At 47.4% G+C, this 22,881-nt stretch overlaps 1 long non-coding RNA gene and 3 other non-coding genes across 4 annotated transcripts; all 4 read right to left on the reverse strand.

Annotated features, from left to right (window-relative positions):
• Window positions 1-4,446: 4,446 nt before the first annotated feature.
• LOC135888411 (uncharacterized) lies at window positions 4,447-12,001 on the reverse strand. The gene is made up of 5 exons (XR_010561842.1): window positions 11,941-12,001; window positions 8,990-9,071; window positions 7,818-7,961; window positions 5,393-5,467; window positions 4,447-4,641 (listed from the first exon to the last, which is right to left on the reverse strand). It is a non-coding gene; the product is annotated as an uncharacterized LOC135888411 (long non-coding RNA).
• Window positions 4,883-5,030, reverse strand: LOC135888549 (small nucleolar RNA SNORA79). The gene has a single exon (XR_010561892.1). It is a non-coding gene; the product is annotated as a small nucleolar RNA SNORA79 (small nucleolar RNA).
• LOC135888497 (small nucleolar RNA SNORD126) lies at window positions 5,749-5,826 on the reverse strand. Its single transcript, XR_010561844.1, has one exon. It is a non-coding gene; the product is annotated as a small nucleolar RNA SNORD126 (small nucleolar RNA).
• Window positions 6,920-6,997, reverse strand: LOC135888498 (small nucleolar RNA SNORD126). The gene has a single exon (XR_010561845.1). It is a non-coding gene; the product is annotated as a small nucleolar RNA SNORD126 (small nucleolar RNA).
• Window positions 12,002-22,881: the final 10,880 nt, after the last annotated feature.

Consider the following 22,881-nt stretch of genomic DNA (forward strand, 5'->3'; position numbering starts at 1 on the left):
CCAGTAAATGATATCACTTCACCTACCCTGACTCTCTATAGCTTCATTTTGTGCTCTTGGGCTAGTCAATTGTGTGTGCAAGTTTTGAGGGGGAACTATATGGCTATTAAGGCAACTACTTCCAAAGTGTATTTGTAGTTTTCTGCAAGGCTTTCAGTGCAGGTTTGGGGTGCACCAATGGCAGTTTCACAGGTGCTGGTAGAGGGATTATTTCCATCTGCCATTATAGGGTATGACATGGGCCAACACGGATTTCTGTTGTCCCACCAATACGGGTTTAGTGAATACCAATAGTGTTTGGTCACACATCAACACAGGATTCCTTGCTTTGGATGATGCATCTTTTGACATTGCAACTACACAATGTTTTCCTGCCATTGAGCATTTGATGTTTGCCGACAGAGTACAACCATGAGTCCATATGGTGGATTTTTATATGTCCAAATTGGCACACACCAACAGCATTTTATCCCATGGCAATATTGGGACTTTGTGTCTGCTAATGTGAGCCTGGCTGACAACCAGTGTGTTTTTTGGTCATTAAAGTGGCCTTTTTAGGGCATCCACCCACACTGGCTTGGCATGAGCCAACATTGGCACAGCATAAGCATGACATGCACCAAAACAGGTGCCTCGCAGCTTTGATATAAGACAATGTGGGATTAGTGGGCACCCCATTGTCGTTTTTAGGCGTGTGCGTGCATAGGGTGGAGGGGGGTTGCCCCATTGGCTTTGACAAAGGCACTGAGTCACAAACGGCCCCATTTTATAAAATGGCGGCTGTACCTTCGTGCCCTGCGAGGTGAATTTGACACACGTTTATATTTGGCGGGCAAGACTGACACGGGGTGTGGGGAGAAGCTAGTACCCCGCAAAATAATGTGGGGGCTACTCGCTCATTGAGCCGGCTTTTTTAAACCACGCAGCGGTTAAAAAAAATCGTTGGGGCAGGGAAAGGGCGGGAAAATTAGCAACCGCCTCTGGCGAGTAAATCCGTCTCTGCGCCTGCGCCGCTGCTTCCGTGCGCTTCCCCCTCCCCTCGCCGAGGAACATTCCGGCGTCGCCCCCACTCCCTCCCGCTCGCACCCACCAACGGAAGCGGCGCGCGACAACTTCTCCCTTCAGCGTCCCAAAGCGTCTCGCGCCGCCCGCCCGCCCTGCGTTGGTGCCCTGCTTGATGGGAGAGCGGGGAAGGAGCGTGGGACGTACCATTGTAGAGAAAGGGGGGAAGGACTAGGAGGTGAGGTAGCGCAAAATCAATCTAGCTCTTGAGGGATAACGACAAAATTCGCAACAAAATATTTTGATTAGAGGCTGGTGTCCCAAAATGCGCCAAAAAGGGTCTCAGCTTGCTGTTTACACAAAACAATCCCCTTCTGCGGAAGTGGTTTGGTCCGAAAGTCCCTCCCCGGCTTCTCTGCACAGCCACTGTAGGGGGCGGGGGCCATGACATGGCGGAGTGAGTGACCGCAGCGCCGCGTTCCCTGCCGACAAGTCCAGGCAGACCCGCGTGCTGCTGCTGAGCTAGCGCCCAGGCCCCACGTCACCAGGGCGCCCCCCACCGCCGGCTGCCCGACCCACGTCACCAGGGCACCCTCCCCCGCTGCCCGACCTGCCGCTGCCAGCCCCACGTCACCAGTGCACCCGAGCGCCCACTCCCTGACCTACGGCACCAGGGCACCCACGCGCCCTCTCCCTGACTCACGTCACCAGGGCACCCGCCTGCCCGACCCATTTCAACAGGGCAGCCACGCGCCTGCTCCTGATCCACGTGAAAATGACACTAACACGTCCGCTCCCTGACCTGCATCAAAATGGCATCCACAGTTTCCCCATAATGCCATGTCAAAATGGTACCCACTGCAACGTTTTTCAAAGTGGCACCCAAGGCTTCCCCCACAAAAAGCCAAGTCAAACTGGCACCCATATGCCATCTCCAACCCATCTCAAAATTATACCAATGAGATTCCAATAAGAACTGTCAAAAAGAGACCCAACATCCCACCTCTCAACCCCTATCAAAATGGCACCCCACAGGTTCCCCATAAAAGCCACATCAATATGGCACACTAAACCTAACTGCATCTCAAAATAGCACCCATGGTCTCCCCATAAAAAACATGTCAAAATGGCACCCACACTGCCCTCTCAACCCACATCAAAACAGCACCTCTAGAATCCCAATAACAGGCATGTCAAAATGGTGCTCATCTGCATGTTAGGGGCAATACATGAGCAACCACTCTCTATCCTGCCTCCTACACTGATGAGAGGTGCTGCTGCTGGCAGGGGCCAGTTTTGAACTTGTGACAGCTGGTGATTTTAGACTCCATTTCCCAGGATGCTAAAAGACATCCCTGTTTGTACTGGTCTCACCCCCAGAATAACCATGCCATAAAATAACTTCCCATGGATTCAATCAACCACCCACCCTGCTAACTGCAAATCTTACCAGCTGGTTAGGGGTGGGGGGGGGGGGGGGGGGGAGTGTCAGTACTGTTATATTTGGATTTAACTTGGTGGCTGTAGGCTGAGCTTATTGCACACATCAGGGACTCCCTGCATCCCTCCATTTCCCCCCTGCCAGCAGCTCTGTGTGCATCCCCATTCCCACTTACCCTCATGCCAAGGTCCCCAAAGTTACCATGTGGCAGGGGTTCTGTATGCCCCCATCTCTCTATAGCAGGGTCCCCCAATCTCCCCCTGCAATTGCAGGGGCTGGGTATGCTCCAATTCCCCATTCTCCGCTGCCACCTCAGGGGCTCTCTCTGCACCCTATACCCCTCTATGCCAGGAGTTGTGTGCCCCCTTCCCCCAAAGGATTTCCCCCACTAGGTTCTGTGCACTCCCACTTCCCCTTCTTCCCCCACCCCCCATACCAGGGGCTGTGTGCATGCCCCCACTTCCCCTCTCCCTATTATTGGTCTATAAGAAGCTATTTAGGGTGTCAAATGTTAAATTCTGGTGGTAGGACACACAAATGAGCTAGCGGCACCGTTATGGTGGAAGGGGTTAATGGCTTCCATCAACCAGTTCTTTAGTCTATAGACAATTGCAGAGTTGCTTGAAGCAGCAGCTGTGCTAAACAGCTGGCAAGGACTCCGGGTGTCCATCTGTCCCTCCTCCCATTTTCCCTTTTGGTTTTCCAATTTTCCCAAAAGTGAACAGGTTGCTGGCCCTCAGCACCTCAAACGTTCCCTGAAAAGTTGGAAATGATTGCATGCAGTGTTCAAAAGTTATCACATTACATATGTACAGAAATGCTATCAAACTGAGCGACCTTCACCCACAGTTAAAAAGCAATCACGTTAAGAGAATAAAATTGCAACTTCTCCCATAATATGGAGTACAAAAAAATAAAAATAAAAATTAAAAAATGGAGAATTACAATTTTTTAAGATTCATGCTGGTTTAATGTTAAGTACATGATTTTGGGGAAATGCTTGTTTCTTGTGTTCAGCTGAACCCCCAAAAGCTAGTTCAAACTCTTGATGACCAAATGGCCCATGTTTTCTGGGATGGCCCTGGTTTTGAGGGTCCAGTTTGGCATCTCTGCTCATGACACTGAAAATTTGTCCTGACTTCAATATAACTCCCCCGGCTATCTAAACTCAAAACCACATGTTGCTGAATTTAGTTCACATAGCATTGCCTCTTAGCTCCATCTCTGTCGCTGCCTTCCAGCTGTTCAGCACAACAGCTGCAAGATGTAGAAGGACTGCAGTGGTGGCCCCCAGCTCAATGGGGAAAGGATCTACATCTGTTTATTTGGAGTGAAGAGAAAACAGGATGATAGAGAATGCCAACATTCAAAGCACGAAATAAAGGTCTGAGCTGGTGTCAAAGGAGTGAGTGTGCACCTGTAGGGTCGGGGAGACATGGTTTAAATACATTTAGGTTAAGATTTTCAAATCTATGAGATTTGCCTGTTAAATTCCCATTATTTTTTTAAATGGGAACTGGGTGTCCGAATCCTGAGTGCATCTGAAAATCTCAGCCTAACCTAAATGGTGTTGGTAGTAGATAACAGACAGTGGACATGGTGGAGTCAATTCATGGAAGAGTGGAAAGTAATTTTGGACACAGCAGTAAATAGATCAATGTTGGTTAACCATCTTGATCCTCAATTTTGTACAAGTCCATCGATACTAGTGACTAGGAGTTTTACATTATCTGTCCAGGTATTTTTATCTCAGACATGAGATCAAGCCCTAACTCATTTCACAGAAAGGGCAACTGAAAATTGCAATGGATTAAAGATGGGATTTTCAAAGAAGCCTAAAGCAGCATGGCATCTAACTCCCTTAAATCTCCTGTGAAAATCCCAACAACAGCCAGTACTGACATGGGCTGAATTCAGACCAGTGGATTAGAGTTGAGAAAGCTCCATTTCCCCCTGTTCTACCACTGCCCTTTTGTACAAAAAACACCCAACTTTTACACATCCATTCAATCTAGTTTTATTATTTATCCTGTTTTTAGTATAGCCTTTCCTGGACATAACTTCAAAGAGTCCTTGTAATGCAGATCGGAAACAGGGCAAATCTTTTAATCTTCAGGCCCCAAATTCTCTCTTACAGTTGATGCTGGTGGAGAGAAAGATACATTTTCCTTTCCTTTAAGGCTCATCTCAACTCATCCCTGTAAAGATAAAGGTTCAAAGATGCAGAATGCAGCACACAGTTGCGTCTTGGAAACCTAGTTGAGCTAACTCCTCCCAGCTGAGGCCAGCATAGCTCCTAGTGCCTCAGTGCAGGCAATCTTTCAGCTCACATTGAAAAATTACTATCTGGTTACTATAGCCCACTGCCTAAAGTTTACAGAGCAGGTTGTTTTTAAACCCCATTTCTGTTCCCAGAGTCCAGTCCCCTTCTGCCTCTTTGAGTGTCTGACCCCGCAAAATTCAGAAGGTGCTAACGGACGGCCAAACCCATCCAAGAGCACCCTGAGTGAAGAAAGGCCAAGCTTAATCTGCGATGACACAAAATCCCACTGCCCATGGCTTGCGGCAGCAAGAGGAACAGTCATCGCGGCCACTCTCCCTTAAATGAACAGCTCTGAGAGCAAGAGGACTCCCTAGAAAGAACACCCTGTGAATTTCCCCAAATAGCAAATCTTTATAAGCAGTTACCCCAGTAAAGTTCTGCAGCAGGGAGTCCCCGTTCATATGTGCAGAAAGATATGGCTTTCTGAAAGCACCTGCAGCTTCAGTCACTGAATGAGGAATGCATGATGTACCCCATGCCAGACATTTGTTAACTGCTGGCAGACTATGTCTGCCATAGTACCCTATTTTTGTCCCATACCTCCCCCGATGGTGACATTAGCTGGGGGTACCAATTTGGGACCACACTAAGAAACTGGATGGATACGAACTTCCTGCAGCACTTACATCTGTGATTCCTATAAGGGATCCAGGGTGAGGGAGAAGCGAAACTAGCCAATCTTATCTTCAGAGTTCTTGTACCTACAGAAGCAAAGAGGAATTATTTCCAGGTAATGACTTTTTTTTTTTTTTTTTTTTTTTAATTAAAAGAGCACGCTACCAGCTACAGGGAAAATTCATTTCCTTGTATCTCTGTCCCTCCTTCATTTGCACAGAAACCGGATCCATGTTTCTGAAGAGGTCCCCTGGATCTGCTACTTATTCCCCTCACTGTCTGGGATTTTACATATGGTTGCATTGGAAACCATTAGAACATCAGTTTTCCCCCAAATCAGACTTCAGCTGCAGGTGTTTGTTTCATTAGTCTGCTCAGGGCATGTGTGTAATCAGGGTAGATCAGGTGAAACACGGACTGAACATGCGGTTCATCACAGCAGACCCCTCCTAGTCCTAAAAGTGGCAATGCGGTTGCCCCTCCCACACACAAACCACCACCCAGGATTCTGAGACCTCAAGTGGTTGAGAATTTTAGCTGCTTCCTCACCCAACTTCCTCACATTGCAACATGGACTCCCTGGCTTCCCAACTTCCCCTGCAAGACAGATAAAATTCCTGCATGCATAAACAGGGGAGTAGCCAGTAGAAGCAGGGAGGTGATTTTACACCTGTACATGGCACTGGTGAGTCTGATACTGGAATACCACATCCAGTTCTGGTGTCCAGATTTTAAAAAGGACATTGGAAAAAATGGAGAGGGTTCAGAAATGAACCATAAAAGTGATTCAAGGGCTGGAGAAAATGCCTGATAGTGAGAGACTTAAGAAGTTCAATCTGTTTAGTTTAAATCAAGAAAAGGAAGCTTGAGAGAGGTGACCTGATTACAGTGTACAAGGGGAGAAAACACAGGGTCCTATAGGTCTCTTTAATCTAGTGGAGAAAGGCAGAACAAAAACGAATGGCTGGAAGTTAAAGCCAGGCACGTTCAAATTAGAAATAACGCACACGTTTCTAACAGTGAGGGTGATTGAACAAACTCCCAAGGGATGGTGGATTCTCCATTCCTTGCTGTCTTCCAATCCAGACTGAATTCTTTGGTCGGTATTAAACTGGAGATCAGACTAGGCAATCTAATGGTTCCTTCTGGCCTACGAAGATCTGGCTTTTCAGTACGGCCATACGAGCAGCTGCTAAGGGCACAGCAGTTTACAGACGAGGAAATGGCACAGTGAAGTTACCTGGAGACACTGTGAGGCGAGAGCTAGTGCAGGGAACTATTTTAAAGGACCATGCGGGGAGAGTGGGGAGAACGGCTGAGTTTTAGAAAGGGGAAGGAGTCAGGGGGTCATAGTGGGGGTTACTAGGTGACGTTCTATGCCCCGCACAATGCAGGAAGTCAGACTAGATGGCCATAATGGTCCCTCCTGGCCTTAAACCTTGATCCCATCTACTATGGGAAATGCCCAGATTTCACTGCAGGCCTGAAATGGAAGCCACACAGGGAGTTAATGCTTCTCTCCTTCCTTGATGTAGTGGGGTCTGCTCAGGGCACATGTGGCATGAGGGTGGATCAGGTGAAAGATGGTCTGAACATACAGTTCATCATGGCAGACCCACCCACGCCCTCAAACCCAGCTGCGACATCACCAATGGCAAAGACCAGAGGGGTCTCCTGGTCTGAGAAGAAACTTCTTGTAGGCTGGGTCTCCCCTCCACACCAACCCTCAAGATAGCCCCCATGCATCCAATTATGGGCTGTCTCATACAGTAGCACACTTCCCCCAATACCAAGTGTCTATCCAAGGGGCGCTCATTGTGCCACAAGAGCGAGGATCTTATCCCCAATATTTCTGGAGTCTGAGACATAGGAACATAGGTCTTGCCATAAAAAGTGAAGGATTAAAAAGTGCCTCAAGCACAGGGACAGTTGTGTGGTTACGGTTCTGAACTGGGACATCTGGGATCAGTTCTCAGCTCTGCCACAGACTCCCTGGGTGACCTCAACCAAATCCTTTTAAATCTCAGATTTGGGTACCTAACTCCACTGGGCTCCTTTGAAAATCTCAGTCTTCAGCTTTCTGTACCTTGGTTCCCCATCTGCAATGCTGATACTTCCTGTTTTCCATCCTTTATAACCTAAGTAGACAAAGTCAACAAAAATCTTTGGGACAGGGATGGCCTCTTATGAAGTGTCTGTACAAACCCTAGCACAGTAGGGCCTCGAGGCTACAGTGTAATACAACTAATAATAAAACAGTGGATGGGCCCATCAAGTCAAGCATCCTGCCTCTAGCAACACATCCCTGGCTACTTCCTAATAGATCAGAGCAAGCCCTGAAAGCACAGGAGCTGATTATCTTCATCTCAGCTCAGGTAGGCGATAAAACGACTCAGTCCCTTTTCTTTAAGGCCCTACTCAGTTGGAGGCCCTTACCCTACTGTCCTTGGGGCTCAGGTCCAGGATGTTTCATTACAGACCATTTTCAAGATTCAGTTACAGCACGTCATTTTTCCACTTCAGCCCCGATCATTTCATGGAGGTGGGGAGTCAGTCTTCATCCTCCAGCCTCTCCACAATCTGAAACAGGCAAAGAAACATTCATAAGACTAGAGTGTGACCAACACAGCCTCTTCCTCTCCCCTACTGTTGCAGCTAAACCAGAGATCAGAGTTGCCACTGGACTCATCTAAACCTAATTCCCAGCACACCACAGCCCAGTTCTACCGGAGCATAGCTAGGCAGAAAGAGATAACACTATACATGGAGGGGAAGACAGCAGGAGTAAAAGGAAGTCACTTCTGGGGTGGAGGGCGGCAGCGAGAGCAAAGTGCAACAGGAGAAGGGAGGGGAATATTTTAGTGGACATCTGGGTAAACTCCCTCCTGATGCTTACAAAAGATCACATGGCCCTTTTAACATCCACAGTGAGCAGACAGGATCTCAAATTTTGTTAAGGCCTCAAGCAAAAGACCGAACAGTTTCAGACAAAAAGCATTAATTTATCTGCAGTGGCAGAAGGAAGAGATGAACCAGTCCTGGACAATGAGGACTTAAAGTCTGAAGGCCTCAAGACATGTGAAGCCTCAAGTCACTCCTACTACACTCCATTGTCACAGCTGAACGTTGGATTGGTCAACCCAGCTGGTAACAGATACTTCGATCAAGTCAGAGTTGAAAAACATCTGCTACATTACAAAGGCCAAAGCTGAAGGTTTGACATGCCTCAGCCTGCACTATTTGGGGGAAGGGAGATAGATCAGGGCAGGATTAGGCCTGCCAGACCACCTAACAGGAATACTCTGGAGTCCTCTCACCAGGTTGGAAATTTTAGGTCTTGCTAAAGCACTTAAAGAGAGGTAGCCAAATAGAACCCAGGAGTCCTGACTCCCAGTCCCCCTTCTCTACAACTAGACTTGATCCCCCTTGCTCTAACCACTAGTCCACACTCCCCCAGAGTTGGGAATAGAACCTAGGAGTCCTAACACTTAGCCCCCCTGTTCTAACCCATTATAGTTGCCCCTAGATTTTGACAGTTTTGCTGTTATGTAATGTTTAACCCCCTGGGCAGGGATTTTCCGTTCCTCTGTAAGAAGCCAATCTCATACCAGCTCACTGAGCCCCATATCTGGAACATGGCATTTCTCCAAAGCAACTGTTTCCTCCCAGCTCATCAATTCCATTTTCAGCCTAAAATGAAGAGATACAAACATTGGTTTAGGATACACAGACCAAAACCTGGCAACCAGACCATTTCCAACCCTGCCATAGCTATGTCAGAAAATTGGTGTTTAAAGGTTACACTAGAGACAGGATTGTAAAAGCTTCCACAGCATGATGTTCCCACCTTTAGTGGTTACCAATAATGCAGACGCTACACCCACTAAAATTAATACAGTAATAAGGGTTTGTCTTTCTCTAGCTCCTTTCTTCCAAAAATCTCCAGAGGCTTTCAGAGGAGTCTAAGGGAATTAGGCACCTTACTTATCCCCTTAGGCTCCTCTAACAATCCCAGCCCAAGTGCTTTACAAATATTAAGCCTCATCCACCCTGTGAAGTCAATATCATCCCCACTGTATAACTGGGGAAACTGAGGCACAGAGTGGAAAATCACTTGCCCAAGGTCACACAGCGAGAGGCAGAGCCATGAATAGAACCAAATGAAGATCAATCTCAATTCATTCTTCTCTAATCAGTAAACCCCACCTCCTCCCAGCACCAGAAACAGAGCTCCCATTATCAACTATCTGAGCACCCCACAATTTCTTCCTGGTGATGTAGGACATTGCTATTATCCACATTTTACAGATGTGGAATTGAGGCAGAGGGCCAGTTATTTAAATGTCTGTGGGCACCTAAAGAGGCAGATTGAAATCAGTAGGGGTTAGGCACCTAGGCACTTCTGAACATCTCACTATGCATCTATCTGTATCTTTAGATGCCCAAGTACCTATACAAATCTGGCCCAGAGAGACTAAAACTTGCACAAGGTCACACAAGAAGTTTATGGTAGAGCAGGAAATTAAGCCCATGTCTCTCAAGTCCCAGGCTAGCACCCTAATTGCTGGTTCATTCTTCCTCTCAGCCAAAAGGCTTTACACTTCTAGTCTCAGCTCTTCCTGATTTACTTTGGGACTTTTAAAACTAGACTGAACAAAGTGATAGAAAGCAGACTGTAGGGAACAATCCTGCACTAACCCCAAGAAGACAGGCCTGTTAGGCCACACATTCTATGTAGCTCTAACCTTCTGTGTTAGAATAATCCTTAATTGAACCCATTACTGCCCTGAATCAGCCTCCAGACTTTATCCCACTGCTTCATTTGCAGATCCAACCCCCAGAGCAGGGCAGAGACCCTTTCTGTTAAAGCCCGGCTGTTTGCAGCCATATGGCGTTTGCATTCTGTATCTGAAATCCTTTGAGGCTTCATAGATACTGGGCTCTTGGGTATCTTTCTGACCTGCATAAAAGTTGTTGGCTCTCTTTATCCTGGTAGGTGCAAGGTAGGTGTTACAGATCAGGTAAAAGTTGCGGTCTGGGATCACTCACAGGTTATGAAGTACCCAACCACTAGTAGCTAATATGCTAATAAGGGATCAAAAACAACAACATTTGATAATGTGCTCTTTTTCTAGGAACTCCCATCCAAAGATACTTAAGTGTTTTATAATCATGAATGAATCAAGCCTCACATTCTTCCTATGAAGTATTATTCACATTGTACAGGTGACGAAACTGAGGTACAGAGGGTCAAGGGCAAAGTGGCTTGCTCAAGGTCACCCCTGGGACAGCGTCAGAGCCAACAGTCAGGAGTCCTGACTCCCAGCCCACCGACCATTAGACCCCACTACCCTCCCAGGGCTGGGGTAGAACCCAGAGTCTTGACTCCCAGCCCACCCACCCCCATCATGAAACTGCATTTTTTAAAGGGGGTCTGGATGGCACATGGGGTTCGGCAAAGGCACTATACAAGCAGATGGAAGTTTTACCACTGGAGTCAGACTGGTCTCAGGACAGCCTCTGAATTCCACTCTGCGTTTCAAAGCCAGCAGAGCTCGCTCAACTTTCTTCTCTTGTAATTAAGCTTCCATTTATTTAGTTCAGTGGTGCAGCATGCAGTTTCATCTGCAAATGATAAAGCGGGGAGAATAGCCAAACCAAAACTGAGGCCTGGAGTCACCTTCAACTCCCACGCTTTCCCCCAACACGTGGGCCACACACAGCGTGGGCAATTTCACCATTGCCAGCAGCAGCATTTTTGAACACCAAGTCAAACCCACTGCCGGCTCACTCCACACCCCTGAAGAGACTGCTAGAACACACAGCAGGAGGCACCTTGCTAACCCAGCCTCCCTCCGCAGCAGGGACATTCTTTGTTCAACCTTCACTAGCTCACACCCACCACGTGGTTTTTCCTCTTAAAAACAGATCTGTACATAAAACACCTACTGCTGTTTATGATGGTTTGCCTACGGCAGGAGGAGTGGATCTCAGGGCTTTGCTCTCCTTTCCAGAGCTGGGAGTAGAATCTACTGGATTAAAGGGCACAATTAAGCGTCAGAACTCCAGCGTTAGCTTCCGAGCTCTGCAGCACACTCCCTGTGTGCCCTGAAACAAGTCACCAAATCATACAGGGGCGGGGAGAAGAGAGGAGTAGGAGAGAGATAACAAACTCATTCTACAGCATGTGTGACTTCATGCAGACCTGAAGAGGAACACTGCAGACACATAGTAATTTATTAAAACACAGGGACAAATCATGCCGTCTGTTTCACCCAGGGACTGCAAAGTCAATGGGGATTTCAGGGGTGTCGCTGAAGATCGCACAGTTTTAACAGACCACTTTCCCACTAATCCCCTGCCTTTGGCCCTACGTAAAGGGGTGGCCTATGGATTCTGATTTCAACAGCCCTAAGGCCAAATTCAATCCACGGGAAAACCTTTCTCCACCACATACAGTTTAACTACATTTATTCTAATCCTAACACATGGGTGGATGGCAAAAATTAAACCCAGAATGGCAAAGGATTCAAACCGAGCTAGAGATCTTGCCACTTACCAAGCACGCTGGTCTGGAAGTACAGGAACAGGATACGTACAGGAAGCATGGTGATGATGAAAGAGAGAAAGATGAGAGGAAGTGGTAGGTGGGACAGAGAAGAGAGCAGCTTTGCAATTGGCTGAGAGCATAAACCTTTCAGTCTCACATTTCCTTGAATCAAGAAGGCGAGATGCAGAAACATTAATCCGTTGAGGCTTCAAATCATGTGGCTACAGCCTACAGACCTTTACAGAGCTGGGTTTAGGAAAAATTGTGTGACAGAAATCAGTGGTTTTCTATGAAATCTCTCAAAGAGATTTTTCAGTCTGTATTAGAGAATGCAATCTTGGGCTAAAATTTTAAAAGCTAGGCTGGAGATTTTAGAGGAACTGTCCAGAAATCCTGATGTAGGGTCTAAATGGAGCTGATATTCAAAAGTGCTGAATAATCCTACTCAACATTTCTGAAAGTCACTTATTTAGGAGGCTAAATCAGGGTGTAGGAATCAAAATTTAGGCTCCTGGTTTTGAAAAATGTAGCCCTGGAATTTTGGGGTCATTTTCCCCAAACCCTTTACAAATAGTGTAATATCAATAAAAATATTTCAATTTATATAGAATTGGGGATTTTCCTCATTCTGACGTCCCAGGACTGGAAAATACAGAAGGATACTGGCAATAGAGAGCCAAATTTCAAAAGTACGTAGGCACCTAACTCCCATAGTGTTAGGCACCTAATTTGCTTAAATGCCTTTGACAATCCTAATATATATCCAGATTCATAGTCAACAAAAGCTGTGGGAGGGATCTGCAATGCAGGACATCGATAACATTTGCGGGTAATATAAATGTGGGAAATCTTGGCAAAAACTGCAAAGGAAAATAATGAAATCCCTTGTACAACGTTTCCTACCAGACTGCTCTTTCAATTACACTGACGTAACCCCATTATCTTCAGTGGAGTTGCTCCAGGTTTAAACTGGTGTATTTCAAAATAGAATTTTCCTTTCTGTAGTACAAAGGTAGGTATCATTGTTGCCATTTTACGGGTGGAGAAACAGGCACAGAAAGAGGTGAAGGCCCAGATCCTCAAAGGTATCGAGGCATATAACTCCCACTGGGAATTAAGCACCTAAATATCTGTGAGATCTGGGCCCAAGTGACTTGTTTGAGTCACTGGCCAAGCTGAGAATAGAACCCAGGTGTTGTGATTCCTGTTCCCGTTGTAACCACCCACTCACCTCCTAGAGCCCAATATATAACCCAGGGGTCCTGACTTCCATGTCCTCCTTTACTGATCACTAAATTAGATTCTCCTCCCAAAACTGGGAATAAAACCTTGGAGTCTGGACTTTCAACCTCCCTCACGTACTTTGCAGTGAAGCCAGAGGCAAAGAATTGATTTAGCTTCTCTGCAATGGCCTTATCTTCCTTGAGTGCTCCTTTAACACCTCGATCGTCCAGTGGCCCCACTGATTGTTTGGCAGGCTTCCTGCTTTGCATGTACTTAAAATTTGTTTTGCTGTTAGTTTTTGAGTCTTTGGCTAGTTACGCTTCAAATTCTTTTTTGGACTGCCTAATTAAACTTTTACACTTGACCTGCCAGAGTTTATGCTCCTTTCTATTTTCCTCAGTAGGATTTAACTTCCAATTTCTAACTGCTTCTTTTATTTTATTGTTTAGCCATGGTGGCACTTCGTTGGTCCCCTTACTGTGTTTTTTAATTTGGGATATACATTTAATTTGAGCATCTGTCATGATGTTTTTAAAAAGTTCCCATGCAGCTTGCAGACATTTCATTTTTGTGACTGTACCTTTTAATTTCCATGTAACTAGCTTCCTCATTTTTGTGTAGTTTCCCTTTCTGAAGTTAAATGCTACTGTGGTGGGTTTCTTTGGTGTTGTTTCCGCCCCCCAGGATGTTGCATTTAATTATATTATGGACATTATTACCGAGTGGTTCAGCTATATTCACCTCCTGGACCAGATCTTGTGCTTCACTTTGGACTAAATCAAGAATTGCCTCTCCTCTTGTGGGTTCCAGGACTAGCTGCTCCAAGAAGCAGTTATTCATGGTGTCTAGAAACTTAATCTCAGCATCCTGTCCTGAGGTGACATGTACCCAGTCAATATGGGGATAGTTGAAATCCCCCATTACTATTGAATTTTATATTTTTATAGCCTCTCTAATCTCTCTGAGCATTTCACAATCACCATCACAGTCAGGTGATTGGTAGTATATTCCTACTGCTATATTTTTATTATTCAAGCATGGAATTTCTATCTATAGATATTCTATGGTACAGTTTGATTCATTTAAGATTTTTACTATATTTGACTCTGCTTTCTTTCACATATAGTGCCACTCCCCCACCAGCATGACCTACTCTGTCATTCCAACATATTTTGTATCCTGGTATTACCCGTGTTCCATTTATTATCATTTCACCAAGTTTCTGTGATGCCTATTATATCAATAACCTCATTTAATACCAGGCACTCAAGTTCACCCATCTTAGTATTTAGACTTCTAGCATTTGTATACAAGCACTTATAAAACATTGTCACTTTTTAGCTGTCTGCCATTATGTGATGTAATTGAATGGGACTCTTTCATTTGACTGTTTCTCTTCAGTTCCCACCTGTACTTTATCAACTTCCATCCTCACCTCCTTACTAGGATATAGAGAATCCCTGTTAATAGAGTGTCCCGTAAAGGATGCCTCTGTCCAAACTGTGTGCTCCTCCGTACCCATCGGCTTTCTCCCAGCCCTTAGCCTGAAATCTCTACAACCTTTTCAACCTTACATGCCAGCAATCTAGTTTTGCGTTGGTCCAGGTGGAGCCCATCCCTCCCACATAGCTCCTCCTTTCCCAAAAGGTTCCCCAGTTCTTAACAAACCCAAACTCCTCTTTCCTACACCATCATCTCATCCATGCATTGAAACCCCACAGCTCCACTGTCCAACTGGCCCTGCGCGTGGAACCGGAAGCATCCCAGAGAATGCTACTGTGGAGGTCCTGGACTCCAGTCTATCTTGTCACCCAGGAAAGCTGGACTTAGTGATAGTTGGTTGCCATACACCAAAGATCACAAAAGATTCAAGTTGCTTCCAGTCCCAAAAGACCAGTCACTTACCCCAGGTCAATTTGTACCTCAGATCTCACACCAAAGATAATCCTTGTAGCCAATTTTATCGTAAACCAACTAAGGATTTATTAACTAGGAAATAAGAGAGTTATTTATAGATTAAAGCAGGCAACATATATACACAAATGAGTTACAGTCTATGGTTCTGTTGTGGGTTAGCGGAGGCCCCTCCCACTCTAGTTCAGTGGGAGGCCACTCCGCCTCACTACATCCCTGTATTTGAAGTTAAGTGGCAGGGGAATTAGCCAAACAACTGTCTATGTCTCAGGAGGGCCTGAGCAATCAGCAGTCCCGGGAGGCTCTGGCCCTCGGGCGGGACTGGTAAAGACAGGCCTCCTGGCCTATGGTAGGGAAACTGCCACCTCAGGGGTGAGGGGGTAGGGAGACCCAGGCCCACCCTACTCCACTAGGTCCCAGCCCAAGGCCCTAGCAGTGGCAGAGGGTTCCGCCACTGGGTCAGTGGGGATCCGGCCCCAGCACGTTGACTGGGGTTCAGGCAGCAAACACAGCCGGACTGGAGTCGGCTGTCCCAGGGCCACTTCCTATCCTTCTCTCGGGGTGTACCTGCCTCCATGGGGGTCCTCCATCAGCCTGGCGTAGATGGCCAGCGGCAGCCCCAGCCACTCTCCGGGGTTCTCATCGGTAGGCAGCGTCCGCTATTCGGGCCAGTCCTTAGCACGGCAAGGGTCCCCCTTGGGCTTCAGCTCTGGAAGCAGGCGGGAGGTGTCTGTCTCCTCCAGCTACAAGGTGCTCCCTTTATACTTCCTGTCCTGCCCCTTGACTTCCGGTGGGCGGAATGAGCTGGCTTTGGCTCCGCCCACCCTGGCCCAGTGTGAGGCCCCTCCCACTCTGGCTCAGTGGGAGGCCACTCCGCCTCATCATAGGTTCCAAAAGGTGACACGGTTGTAGTAATCTGTCGGCACTGAATGTCTTTTAGGGCTAATCCAGATTGAACCTGGGGATCTCTGCTTCTGTTTCCTAGCTCCAGCCCTGTGAGAGTATAAACAGCAAAGAGAGATATAAAATTTTCTTCTGTGCCTGTTTTATGCCCTTCTTCCAGCATTCACGCTGATGGGACGGGCTTTCTTGCACATAGCACCTTCATGAGTGTGAGAGGGTGTCACGGGGTGCTCAGGCTCAGTGCTCTGGAACCATTCTGAATGAAGTTCAGACAGGACCCTCTTGTAGTGTGACAACCCCTCAAGGCACACTCACTAGGGCAAGCCTCCTTGGCTTCAGCACCTCCTGGATCTGACCTCGGAGCGTTCAGCACCCCGATTTCATGCCATGAGCTCCCTGCAGTGAGTCCACCTGAATAAGACACCTGGGGAAGGCTTACATGCCCCGCAAAGGGGCCATGCACCCCAACTTCACAGTCAGCAGTGACTCTCAGCCAGCGTTGTAAAACAGAAGGGCTTATTAGTCATCTGGAACACAGCATAGAACAGTTCTTGTCAGCACAGGAAGTAGAAAGATTCAGCAAAGTCCATCTTGGGAAGACCCAGAGCCCTGGGTTCTTCCCCTGAATGCCAAACCAGGAGACTTTAAGCAGCCCATCTTCAGTCATGCCCAGTTGCCCCTCCTCCATCCTTTGTCTCTTTCTCGGGCAAACCGGTCACCTGACCTCCACCTCTCTCTTTATCCTCCAACTCCTTTGGCTGGCTCTTGCAGAGGATGAGCCCAGACCACCAATTGCCAGGATACCAAGTGTCCGGCCATTGTCTGAGCCCAGGGAGCTAGATGGCAGTCATACCTGCCCTCTAGAGGTCTCTGCAACAACCACACATGCTTGTCCCACCACCTAGATACTTGTGCAACACATAGGGGAAATGGAGGCACACACAGAGTATTCATACAAAACATTAAGAAGATGGCCCTCTGTGATGAAGTGGCAATTAACCTAGTCTTTGTATCATAATGTTCCCCAATGGCCCATTTAGTTTTGATAGTCCTTGATGGGCAGTGGACCCTTCCTCCTGAGTGAGTTCACAGGAAGCACTTTTACAGTTATAAAGCAAAACTTACATATCACCTTATAGCATGGGATACAGATATTACAAGTGAAATTAATGCATGCAGCAAATTACAAGCGTTCCATAGACTCTAAACACTAAACACATTCTTATAAGTCTAATGCCTATCTGGAACAATATTAACATACAGGTGAGCTGGTCTGGTTTCCAGCTATAAATTTGTCAGTGCTCAGCTGACACATAAAGCCTTGGCAAGAGCTGCCATCTGGTCTGCCAACGTCACAACCGGCTGAGCCCCTTAGAGGTTGGCACTTCAGGGACCACCCTATCTGCTTGCCGGTTCACCTGGTTGGGCTCTCCCTTGGGCTCTCCCTTGGTCTCTGACAGCTGCTCTGGTGAGGCAGTTAAGGCAGTATCTGCTGCTAAATAGTTCTCCATTAGTTGGACCATGTCAGCTAGGGACTCTGGCTGTTGTCTAAGCACCCACTCCCTAACCCCGGTCAGGAGTGTGTGAACAAACTGCTCCACCAGAATGAGCTCAGCCACCTCGACTCCATTCCGCATGTCCAGCTTCAACCACCATCAGCACAGGTCCCTTAGTTTCTGGGCAACCACACAGAGCTGGGCTCCCCAGGGATATTTCTCCTCCTGGAACCTCTGTTGGAAGGTCTCCTTCGTGATGTCGAGGTAGTCCAATATGGCTGCTTTCACCTGGGCATAGTCCTGGGCAGACACTTCATCCAGCCCCCAATACGCAGTTCTGGGCTGCTCCCATCAAGTACGATGCCAACAGGGTGGCCCATTGGGCTGCCATTGCCACCCATTCAAATGTTACCAAGAAGGCATCTGAGTCATCCTCGGGGCCCATCTTTATGAGTTTCAGCGGTATGGGTGGGACCCCCCAGGTTTGGGCTTATACCCCTGGAGGGGAAGCCCCAGGGCCTAATCCTTGGCAAGAGCTGACATCTGATCTGCCAGCATCACAGGCCTAAAGCCCTGCATTAAGGCCATGACCTGTTGGACCACTCATTGCTTCTGTTCCTGTTGTTGTGACTGTAAGTCCCTGACCAGCTGTTGCTGCTGGGCAGCCATTTGCTGCAGGAGTTGTTGCTGCTGCTGGGCACCTGTTGCTGCTGCTGGTTCTCTGTCATCCACTTAAGCAGTCACTTTAGGTCCATATTGTCTGACCATGTCTTCTAGTCTGGGGTTGTCTGACTGCCTGGGTCTGTCAGTCCTCCCCTTTCTCCAGGGGTGGGAAAGATGGCCGCATTCTCCACCAAGTTTTTATGGCCATCGTTCGTGGGGAGCATTGCCTAGTGGTCAGGGGTTTGGGCCCTTTGACCCGCAGAGGGGGTTTTGATAGGGAAGCCCGGGCCCTCCCATTCCGCCGGTCCCTGGCCCAGGGCCCTATGAGGGTGACAAAAGGGTCTGAAACCTAGGAGTGCCTTAAGGCTGCCCTCCTTGGGCCACTTCCTACCACCCCTCTATTGTCCACAGTTCACAGTCTGCACAGGAAAGCATGGAGGGGGTGTGACAGACCCCCATGGTACAACCTGGACTGTGGGACTGCTGTGTCCCCTTTTACTCTCTGGCTCAGGGTACCTCTCACACTGCTTTACTAGTGACCAGCAGCCCCTTCAAGCTTCGCTCTCACACAACCATTAGCATGTGAAGGCACACCCAGAGTTACATACAGGCTCTCACAGCCTCTCATGAACTATACATAGGGAGACACCAGCAAATCGCCCCAGCCCCTACCTTGCACCCCTGAAATGTACTGTCTTACACTACTCAAGACCTTCTTCATCAGTGCAAGCTCATTAATTAGTTTGCCACTTCATCAAAGGATAGTGGACATGCGCCAGCAGATTCCCCAAGCACTTCAGACACTCACTGGTAAAGATAAAATATTAAAATAAATGTATTAACTACAGAAAGATAGATTTTAAGTGATTATAACTGTTAGGCATAGTGGTCAGAGTTGGTTACATAAGAAATAAAAGGTAAAATCATAGTCTAAATCCTAAACTTTATCAGACTAAGCAAGATTTGAATCAAGAAGTTTTTTTCACCCCACTAGGCGTTGTAAGTAGTTCACAGTTCCTAATACACAGGCTGAATTCTCTGCTCAGCCTGGGACCAATCTTCCCAGTTCAAAGTCTTTTCTTCCAAACTTTCTTGTTGCCTTCAGAGAAGGTGGGGGAGGAGAGAGGCGAAATGGTGATGTCATTGCCCCTCATTTTATACTCTTTTCCAGGTGTTGGAAAGATCCTTGCTGTGTCATGGGGGTTAGACAGCCCCCATTGTGTACATGCTCTCTCAGGAGTCTCCGGGAGGCGCCCACATGGAGAGTAGCTTTTCTTTAATGGGTCAGCAACACATAGCTGGCTAGTCCTGATGAAAATCTGTCTTGGGGGTGTTAGTTGCTCATTTGCTGCCATTGAAAGGCTAGCTGTGGGCATCTCCCAGACTCACAACATATTTCAGTAACATACATATAGCAAAACTTCATAACTTCACATACAATGGTAATGCATATACTTCAACAGGATAGTAATGTTCAACAGATCATGACTTTTCAAATCATAGAATCGTAGAACTGAAAGGGACTTCGAGAGGTCATCCAGTCCAGTCCCCTGTACTCATAGCTGGACTAAGTATTCTCTAGACCATCCCTGACAGGTGTTTGTCTAACCTGCTCTTAAAAATCTCCAATGATGGAGATTCCTCAACCCCCCTAGGCAATTTATTCCAGTGCTTAACTACCCTGACAGTTAGGAAGTTTTTCCTAACGTGCAACCTAAACCGCCCTTGCAGCAAATTAAGCCCATTGCTTCTTGTCCTATCCTCAGAGGTTAATGAGAACATTTTTTCTCCCTCCTACTTGTAACAACCTTTTATGTACTTGAAAACTGTTATCATGTCCCCCCTCAGTTTTCTCTTCTCCAGGCTAAATAAACCCAGTTTTTTCAATCTTCCCTCATAGGTCATGTTTTCTAGACCTTTAATCATTTTTGTTGTTCTTCTCTGGATTTTCTCTAATTTTCCCACATCTTTCCTGAAATGTGGTGCCCAGAACTGGACACAATACTCCAGTTGGAGTATTGATATCTCACAAGGCATACTTTGTACATAACATATCATAATCATAAAACAGTGGTGAATATGTGGGTACACGGTGTCATTTTGAGATACAGTGTGTAACAGGGGCCTGCTCACCATGTGGCACCTCTTCATGGCCAGGAGTGGCATGGTAGCTCTCTCACTGCTTCCTGTGGTGCCTTGGCCTTCCGGCCAGGTCAGTTCTGTGTTTCTTTCCTTCAGGGCCAGTCCATAAACCCCACTCACAGGGAATTAACACAAATAAACTGGGTTAGTAGGTGAGAGAGGGAAATGCGTCCCTCTCAGGGTCTATGAGAAGCAGGTCCTCCCTTTCCTCAGGGAGGGACCTTCAGAAGCTCTGGATGGAAGAGATTCTGCCTTCCCTCAGTCCTTTCCTCAGGAGCTGCAAGATGAGGGTCCTTTCTCTCCCTGGTCTACCCCCAAGTGAGCTGTTCTGTTCCCTTTTAACTCCTCCTCCAGCCTGTGCATCTCTTACAGGTGTGGCGGGGTGGGGCTGGCTGAGTCCAGAGCAGCTCCTGAACCCCTCATTGCCCAGTGTGGGGTTTGTATACCCCATCACATAAGAACGGCCGTACTGGATCAGACCAATGGTCCACCTAGCCCAGGGGTCTCAAACACGCGGCCCGTGGGCCGCATGTGGCCTGTGGGGTTATTTTCTGCGGCCCGCGAGCCCCTCGCTGCCCCCCTGCCCTCCCTCAGTGTTTACCTAGAGCGGCTCCAGCCGGACGTGCACCAGGACAGGGCAGGTTCCCTGCCTGCCTGCCTGCCTGCCCTGCCCCGTGCCGGGAAGAGGCTGGAACGTGGGGAAGGGGGGGGCGGAGGGGCTGTGTGTTGCTGTTGCTTCAGGCAGCGCCCCCAGGAGCTCCAACTGGCCGGGAACTCAAATGGTCATTTGAGTTTGAGACCCCTGATCTAGCCCAATATCCTGTCTTCCGACAGTGGCCAATGCCAGAGACTAGGGACACCATCCTTGCCCATCCTGGCTAATAGCCATTGATAGACCTATCCTCCATAAACTTATCTAGTTCTTTTTTGAACCCTGTTATAGTCTTGGCGTTCACAACATCCTCTGGCAAAGAGTTCCACCAGTTGACCGTGTGTTGTGTGAAGAAATACTTCCTTTTGTTTGTTTTGAACTGCTGCCTACTAATTTCATTGGGTGACCCCTAGTTCTTGTGTTATGAGAAGGAGTAAATAACACTTCCTTATTTACTTTCTCCACACCAGTCATGATTTTATAGACCTCTATTATATCCCCCCCCCCCCCCGCATCTGTTTTCCAAGCTGAAAAGTCCCAGTCTTTTTAATCGCTGCAACCGAAAAGAATGAAAGGACTACAGCCTTCGGCTCCCATAGAAGAAGAAGATCTCCCACAGCAACAGAGACAAAGGTCCAGGAGGGGAGAATCTTGCCCATGGCACTGCTAACAATGACGATAGTCAGCTACGGGCCAGATTCAACACACCCATTGGAGACCCGGCATGAGATCAAGCCATATGCTCCAGAGCAGGCCTGAGCAGTAGGAAAGACCTTGGGCCCCCTGAACAGGGAGACGGCCTTAGACTTGCTGAACAAAATAAGCTCCCTCCCAGAACTCAATAAGGAGGATGCTATTGCCTTAATACGGGAGTCTGTGCCAGGAGAGGACTTCAGAGCTCTCCCCGTCCATCTGCAGGTGGCTGACACCGATACCACCATGCAGCTGTATGAGGGCGTAAAAAAGTTATATTTTCCTCACCAGAACTTAATTGGCAAGTATTACTCAGAGAGATGGGGGCACAAGAATGCCCCGAGAGATATCTTAGTAGGAAGAAGCTGCTGTTCCAGCTTGCAGATGGCCACTCTTGTGACACCCCGGAATTTCAGGAAGCAGTTCCCACTAGTTAGCTCCCACTTTAAAGGTGGCAATGGGACCGGTGGATCACCAGACCACACCCCTGAGAGATATGGAGGATAGGATGTGGGAAGCCTTTGAAGTCCAAAGGGAAGCATCCCTGGCATTCAAAAAGAAGGTCTCCGCAGTCACGGACAAGTGCAGTAAGGAAAAGGAGCTCAATGTGAAAGACTCTGATCACCTGAAGAAGACCAGAAAACATGTTACTTTCCAGCAAGATAAATACCAGAGTAGTTCCAACAGCAAGGAACAAAGAACATTCCACAACATTTTGTGGAAAAAGCTGCTTCACTTCGAAAACAAAGAAGCTTTCAACGGTCTGCCGACTGAGGAGCTACTGCAAAAACTAGAACAGCATAGAAGAAAACATGAAGATGGAACCGTGTATGAAGCCTCCAAAAGGTATCACAAATGAGGCTGAACCAGCCTTTGTAACCTGAGCAGATTTATCAAACACTTCAGACAAACTCTCTGGTAAGAATAAACATAAAAATAAGTTTATTGACTACAGAAGATACATTTTAAGTGATTATAAGTGATAGGCAAAAAGTCAGATAAGTTACCAAAAGAAAATAAAAGCTGAGCATGCAATCTAAACTCTCAACCTTATTAAACTTAGGCCTGGTCTACACTAGGCGTTTATGTCGAATTTAGCACCGTTAAATCGAATTAACCCTGCACCCGTCCACACCACGAGGCTATTTAGTTCGACATAGAGGGCTCTTTAATTCGACTTCTGTACTCCTCCCCAACGAGGGGAGTAGCGCTAAATTCGACATGGCCATATCGAATTAGGCTTGGTGTGGATGGAAATCGATG

Source organism: Emys orbicularis, chromosome 13 (assembly GCF_028017835.1).
Source record: "Emys orbicularis isolate rEmyOrb1 chromosome 13, rEmyOrb1.hap1, whole genome shotgun sequence".
In the NCBI taxonomy this organism is placed as follows: Eukaryota; Metazoa; Chordata; order Testudines; family Emydidae; genus Emys; species Emys orbicularis.